Raw genomic sequence first — 8,289 nt, 5'->3', positions numbered from 1 at the left:
ATAGGGACAATCTATTCTGGAAATTTGTCCATAATCAGAGAACAGTTACACTTTTATTTGGTGACACTACTGGTGGTGAATTATTTCAAAATGTTAAAGACGTCTTATTTCATTAAATGTTTTTACTGTTGATGTGTACTCATTATCTCAAACTGTAAAACAGGATTAATGATTCATCTCAGTGCTTTACTTTTCTGCAGCTGTTTCAGATCAGTTCCTCTTCAGCTGAGAGGTTTTTGTACGATGGTTTTTCACTGTGTGAACGGGAAGCTGTAACCACTTTGTCCACAATAATAAACTCCTGCATCTTCAGCCTGAACTCCACTGATGGTCAGAGTGAAGTCAGTTCCTGACTGACTTCCACTGAAGCGATCAGGAATTCCAGACTGACGGCTGGTTGCATATGAAACAAGCAGTTTAGGAGATTCTGCAGGTTTCTGAAGATACCAGTGCAGGTAGCTACCCATACTTGAACTGGCTTTACATCTGATAGAGACAGTCTGTCCTGGAACAACAGACTGAGCTGTAGGAGTCTGAGTCAGGATGATTTCTGCTGATGAACCTGAAAATATTAATGAGATGAGAAGAGTTATTGAGAAAAATCCATCTTGGAGAAAATTTACTTGAATTTGAAGTGTGGAGTTGGCTGCATGCTGAGGTTTTCACAGAGAGTCTCACCCTGAACAAGGAGCCCCAGGGTGGCCAGCAGTAGAGTCAGTGACATCATCATTGTGCTGCTGGTGTCATGGTCCGCGGCCCGGCGTCCGGGGTGCTGCTGGGATGTCCACGCCCACGAGCGTGGCTGCTAACCCCACACCTGCATCCCATCCCAGGCGATCACCAGGTGGACTATTTAATCCTGCCCTACCTGCTGCTCCACGCCAGTCCGTAGTCGCCTCTCAGCGGTAACGTACGCCTGCGGAAAAGAACTCGTATGACAAACTCTCCATCGGACCTAACACTGTTTTTTTTTCCCTGTGTACCCAGATCACAACTCGGCGTGTTTTTTTGAGCCACCTGCCTGTCCACCTGTCCGCCTGAGATTTGGTTCACATTCAGCTTCGCCGTCTCGACCCCTTTTGGAGCTCCACCCCCCTCTGGTTCACTCGGCCCGGCTATCACCGTGAGACGCACACTCCACCTTCCCTCGTATGCTGCCTTTTTTCCGCACCCCAGTAATCTGTCTCTCTTTTTTTTTTACAGCCTCTCACAGCCCCGCTCTCGGCGTTCCCTGTGCGGTCCCTCGGTTTCGTCTGGTTTCATCCGTTGTTTTTCTGGCTACCCTCACGGGACACCTTTAGTTTCAATAAAAATTACTTTCTTTATTCGCTCATACCCTAGTGTGTGTGTTCTGCTACTGGGTCCTGCCTGCGCTCGGAACTTCGGTTCATGACAGCTGGTGTGTGAGTGGCTCTGAAAGGCCTGGACAGCCACTGATCAACACTGGCCTCTTAACAGCTGTGAGCAGAGAGGCAGGACACATATGCAAACACACAGAGTCAGTCAGCTGCAGCTGTTTCCTTCTCAGTGCTGAAGCCATTTCCACTTTACATTATTACATATTGAGGACATCGAATGTTCTGACAGTTAATTGTAGATTATAAAAAAATGCTTTGCAGTTTCTACTCTGGTCTTTTCACAAGTCATTAGTAACAACAATATGTTTTTTCCAGTTTGACACAGGTGTTTACAATGTGGAGATGTGAATAGAGAAACATACCACATGAAGTGATGCTGAGATCAAAATAGATGATAAACTCCAACCATCAGTCTTGGACATTTGCAAAAGCTGTAAACATGGAAGCCGTGTGAGTTTCTCACAAACAAAAACCTTTGTGAGCTCAGATTTCCTCTGGTTTTTATTGTGATGGCTGTAACTGTAAGTTTTTAGTATTTCTCAGCGTAGATGTGTCTCCACCTGTGAGTAAGATCAGGTGTTGTGAATGAAAACTCCACCTCAGCTCTTAGTGGTGAGATTCAGAAATCAGAATCAGATTGTTCCATCTGTAATCTCAGTTTGATCAAATCAAGTCTTTAACTGACTTTTGAGCAGAATCTGATCCGAAGAAGCTGGAGAAGTTTCATGAAGATTATTGTTTTTGATTCAAGTCTTCACATTTCAAAGATACAGCTGTAAATGATATTTTCCAGAGTGAACCTGAGGTCAAAGTTCACTAAGCATTTTCTCATTCTCTGTCTGACGGCTCCTTTCAAGTTTTGGCAAATCAGATAAAAGGTGAGAAAGTAACAGACTGTGAACAGCAGTCAGTGCAGTTTCTGTTCAGTCTGTTCTGTTTTTCACTGTGTGAACACCCACTGACTGTTAGAACAGTGAAGACAGTAATAAACTGCTGCATCTTCAGCCTGGACTCCACTGATGGTCAGAGTGAAGTCAGAGTTTGATCCACTGCCTGTAAAACGAGCTGGAATCCCTGATTCTAGAGTGTCAGCATAGTTAATGAGATGTTTGGGAACTCCTCCATCTTTTTGTTGGTGTCAGAACTGGTCATGGTCTGCTCTTTGATGAACTCTAATGGGTTTTAGAGGCAGAGGATATTTAGCCTTTTAATGATTTGATTTAAATGTCAAGAAATAGAAGAAAACAAAATCCAATCCCACCTGGATTGTGACACTTTTACTGGTGGAGTGAATTAAATAATACTATTCACAATTAAACCTGGACATATTGGAAAAAAGCAATTAAAAAAAGAATGATTGGAATCTATGTGAAGGACTGATGGAGACTTCTTATCTTTACCTGTTTCCAAGTAATACAAACTTGATGATTTGATGCATGAGAGGGAAGTGAAACAAAGTGAGAGCGAGTGACTGTCAGAGCAGATCAAAAAATTTAAAAAACACCTGACAGAAACTTCTGGAGTCCCAGTGTGCTGCACAAAGACAGTTCATTGAATTCAATGCAAACCTGTGGATGAAGGTGGGCTCTGTGAGGTCACCCAAGGCCTCCTCACACTAGAGTGATTGAGGAGAGACCAGTGTTCCCAGTTGAAGTATTGTTTTACACTCCTGTTTTCAGTCTGCAGTTTCTAACACTGTCACGCTCCAGATTCATCCATAATGTCGATGTAGATGGCTGCTGTAAGACTTTGAAATAATAAATATCTTTCATATGTGCAAAACTTTTGACTTTGTGTACAATAGTAACAGTGGTTAAATTATTAGTTCTAAAGGAAAAATTCAGTCATCACAGGTCATTTTTTATGTTTTAAGGACTGTTTACAAACTTCTCACGTCCACTTTTATTTTATATTCATTCAGATTATTTCCTCATGTTTCTCTCTGAATATTTGAATTTAAAAAAGTCCAAACAATAAAGATACTTTAGTCTTGGTATCAAAGAGCAGGGCATCGCCTTTATAAAGGGATTTGGAAAAACAGCTGCTGTTAATATTTAATAAATCAACTGTGGTCGTGCATATTTCGTTTGAACTCATAATTTTAGTCATGTGTTTTGACATAAAATGTAAACTAGAAATATTTAATTAAAGGCCAGTGATGATTCATTTATGTCTTTAAAAATGCTTTATATTTGACTCTGTACTGAATTATTAAATATCGAATACACTGATGAAAACTTAAAAAAATGTAAAAAAATAATCCCTTTTTTCTCAAAACAGAGCAGGGAAGAGCTGGAAAGTTTTTTTTAAAAAGTATTTGATAAAAATGTTTGAAAAGAGATAAAATTCGATTCAGCAAATATTCAAAATCTAAACTGAAATTATTTCAGTGTTATTTTTGGTAACTTATCTGTTCACATTGTAATATTTCCACAATTAAAAAATGTATATTTTATGGTGTATTGTGTACCTACAGCTGTTGATCAGTTCCTCTTCAGCTGTTTGAGGTTTTTGTACGGCGTTGTATCACTGTGTGAACGGGAAGCTGTTATGCTGCTGACAGTAATAAACTCCTGCATCTTCAGTTTGAACTCCACTGATGATCAGAGTGAAGTCAGTCTGAACTGCTGTTGCCCGAAAACGATCTGGAACTCCAGACTGACGAGCTGTAGTATCCACAATCAGGAGTTTAGGAGCTTTTCCAGATTTCTGAAGGTACCAGTCAATGTCATCACCTATAGATGTACTGGATTTACATCTGATAGAGACAGTCTGTCCTGGAACAACAGACTGAGCTTTGGGAGTCTGAGTCAGGACGATTTCTGCTGATGAACCTGAAAACATGAAAAGAGGTGAAGTTTAGAGAAAGATGATCAAACATTAGAGGATCATTTCTCTAACATGGAGAACAGATGGAAGAAGGTCAGTGCTGCTGGTTCCAGAGTTTCTCCATCAGAGCAGAACATCATTGTGGTGAACCTGGCTGCATGCTGAAGCAAAGTTTTCTTTTTTTTTTTTTTTTTTTTTTTTTATTAAATGACATCAGAAACAGCAGTATGCGACATTACGTGATGGCAGAGCTTCAGTTCATCCTTTGTCATTTTTTTTTTTTTTTTTTTTTAATAAATAGGACAGGGGGAATGAATGAGAGAAAGAGGGGGAGAGAAAGAAAGAAAACCAAAGGGGAGAAGAGACGGTGAGAAGGGGGGGGAAGAGAGAGAGAAAAAAAAGAACTCCTGGGTCACCTGTATGGAGAAAAAAAACAAACAAACAAAAAAAACAAACAGAGGAGACAGCAAACAACAAAGAGCAACATAATAATAGAGAAAAAAAAGCACCATCACAATAAACTAGCTAGTCATAGATATCAATATTTACTAAATAATAAACGATATTGTGCAGCACGCAAGATAGACAGCGCACAGTGTGCTTTGAGGCAGCAGCCAAGAAAGCTTTAGTCCGTGTCTGTGAATACCCATGTGTGCATACCTGTGTGGATCAGCATGCTTGCATTCCAAAGGTTTCTCCATGTAATGATCTGCTAGGGAGTGTGGGGGGGCCACAGCCCCGTCCTCCAGGGTGTGAAGCGGGTATGGAGGAGATCAAAACTCCAGACATCCAGAGGCCCCCAGAACACAAGAGACCATGGAAGACCCACAGAGGGGCAGCCGCGCCACTGTCCCAGTAAGAGCTGAGGAGAGTCCCAGATGAGGGCTCGCCCAGCAGCCGCGGAGCAGAAGTCAGGGGGAGTTGCAGTGACGCGCCCGTGAGCTCCGCCGGCCCCCAGCTGTGCCTGAGTGACCGAGCCCCAGGCCGAGAGGCCGGGGGCACCCCACCTCCAAAGGGGCCCGAGCGAGCCCAAGGCCCCATGCCCCGACAAGCGGCCGCCAAGGAGTGAGCCGGTGTGTACCCGGACGCCCACCCCCAGACACAAAGAACCACCAACACACCGACACCTGAGGGAGTCCGCCACCGGCAGGGGAAGTGGTGGTGGGTGGAGATAGGCCTCCAAACCTTGGAGGGCCTGAGGTGTCCCCAGAGAGGTGGCGTCTGATACCCAACCTGACATATAGACACAGACATACAGGCACACACAGACACAAACATCCATTCCCACCCTCATGCTCTCATATGCACTCACTCCACACTCAACCAACGTGGAGACAGACATAAAGAGACGCTGTACACACAATCACACTCCCCAAGCGTACTCTACAAACCGGGTCTAGGTACCCTTGCCCCAGGAGGGGGGAATTGCACCCAGACCCAGGTGGTGTTACCCTTTTCCCTGCGGTGGGGAGAGGCAGACCACCCCGACTCCGTAGCAGCAGGGAGGCCCCACACCCCAGACCGCAGTCGGACGGCCAACTCCTCCTATACCACTGCAAATCATTGGTAACACTTGAACTGGCTTTACATCTGACAGAGACAGTCTGTCCTGGAACAACAGACTGAGCTGTAGGAGTCTGAGTCAGGACTTGTTCTCCCGATGAACCTGAAAACATGAAAAAGTGGAGAAAAGTTATCGAGATGATGAACATCCAAACATTAGAGGATCATTTCTCTAACATGGAGAACAGATGGAAGAAGGTCAGTGCTGTTGGTTTCAGAGTTTCTCCATCAGAGCAGAACATCATTGTGGTGAACCTGGCTGCATGCTGAAGCAAAGTTTTCACAGAGAGTCTCACCCTGAACAAGGAGCCCCAGGGTGGCCAGCAGTAGAGTCAGTGACATCATCATTGTGCTGCTGGTGTGTGAGTGGCTCTGAAAGGCCTGGACAGCCACTGATCAACACTGGCCTCTTAACAGCTGTGAGCAGAGAGGCAGGACACATATGCAAACACACAGAGTCAGTCATCTTTCCTCGTCATGTGACACGTTCGTCCTTTAGTTAGTGCAGTGCTTCTTTGTTTTAACTTGCATTTTTATTTATTCAATTTGCATTCACTAATTAAAGATATTTCAGCACACAGGAACATGTATATTTACTTAAATATCCAAATCTCCCCAATGTTTTATCATTTTACGTTTAAAAGGTTAAACTTGACCAATTTTTCTTTTCCAATTTCTTCCATCATTTACTTTCAGAGAGTGTGTGATGACTCATGCTGTGGTAGTCATGAATATAAATAATTATATATTATTATACATATACATAAATGCATTAATTGTTACCTTTCTTGAACATGTATCAGCCCTGATACTACAACCCCACACACCACTGCCAATCCATAACCTAGTAAAGACGTAGTGTCGATCTGCAGGACCAGCACCCCAATACAGCAAGTCTGGATCAGCTCTCTGTTTAAAAAGTTCTCATCTCTGATCCTATCCTGACGTTTAACAAAACTAAATAGAAAAAGGTTATTTTGTCTGTTTTGCTCTTTTAAAGATGACTCTTTCTTTAGTTAATCGATTTTGTGAGCCAAAGATTTCCCAGCTGTTGAATATTAAAAAGCTTTCTCATGCTGTCAGTGTCATATCAATGAATATAAAAAAGCCAAGATTTTACTGAAGAATGCAGAGGAAGATGTAGATCCTTTTCATAAATGAAGACTTAAACGACATCTATTATATTTGTTCTGAGTGATCACTACTGTCATTAAACTTTTCAATCTTGAGTTGAGTGAGCTTTTCCAAGATGACAGGAGGAACTATGTGTCACGGCTGAGCAGCTGGTGTGTTTGTGGAGTGGACCCAAGTGCAACCACAGAAGAAGAGAGAAGTTTAAACAAAAGGCGAGCCCTTTATTTGGCTGGAAAAAACCCCACAGGAATAAAAAACAAGGCAAAGCATACAGGGGGAGTAAACTAAAAGTACAAGCTAAACTGGGAAAAGCTAGACTATGTCAACTATGACAAAGTGATATGAGTATGATTAGTAGGAGCATGCAAGAAACTATGATGAGAAAACATGAACATGGCCTGAACAGAATGATGAAATACGTACTTTTAACCTGACGTGATGTGGGGGACGGAAAACAGACCTAATACCCACAGGAGGTGATCAGGGAAAGTGGAAACACTTGGGAAAACAGCTGACTGGAATACACATAATGATGCCACAGGGAAACAAAACACCATGAACATGGGAATACTCGACTCTTCAAAGTAAAACAGGAAACTTGGAGAGACATAGACATTATAACATATGATAGACTAACACAGAAGACAGGAAAAGACTCACAAACAAGGAGACTTAGGTGGTAACACAACTAGGCTAAACTTCAATTAAACCCTAACTAAGCATAACACCACAAGAACTTCATATATTTTAATATAACCTAAGAAATCAAAAATACTAAATAAACTCAAAACACAGGGTCACAGACTCAGCCCCTGACACTAGGGATCAGTTAATGCTTTAATGAGGATGGAAATTATGTGAAATTATGTGTTTTACAATCATTAGAGCTTAATCTAAATGTCAAGGAGATTTTGGGCCGATGTGTTACAGAGCTCTCCGTCTGCATGATTTGGGAGAAAGGGCCTCATCCCTCCAGTAGAGTTCAAAGTCTTTGAGAATCAGTGCCAAGGAGCACTGAAGATGATCCTTTCAGTGCCAACTAGACACTAGTTTTAAAATGTATATATATATATATATATATTCAGTTTATTGGAGGCAAATATGTCTTTATGTACTTTTCAGTATTTATGGATTTATCACAATTAACCTACACTGTATATCACGTGAAAAATGAAAACAAAAGATATTTGAGAGAATCAAAAAGGTCTCAGTTTATACTGACACATATTAAATCAAGTTTTAAATTCCATTTTAAATTGATGATTTCATTACTGATTGATTTGATATCATCAGAGGAAGAAGTCCCATTTTCAAAACTCATATATTCAAAAATAAAAATATATCTTCTTTAAATGTTTAGCACTGCAATAATTTCATTTTTTAGATCAGTTGGTAAAACTGAAAA

This window comes from Maylandia zebra, linkage group LG22 (genome assembly GCF_041146795.1).
Source record: "Maylandia zebra isolate NMK-2024a linkage group LG22, Mzebra_GT3a, whole genome shotgun sequence".
NCBI lineage: Eukaryota > Metazoa > Chordata > Actinopteri > Cichliformes > Cichlidae > Maylandia > Maylandia zebra.
The sequence above is the reverse complement of the archived record's forward strand: the minus strand, read 5'-3'. Positions refer to the sequence as shown.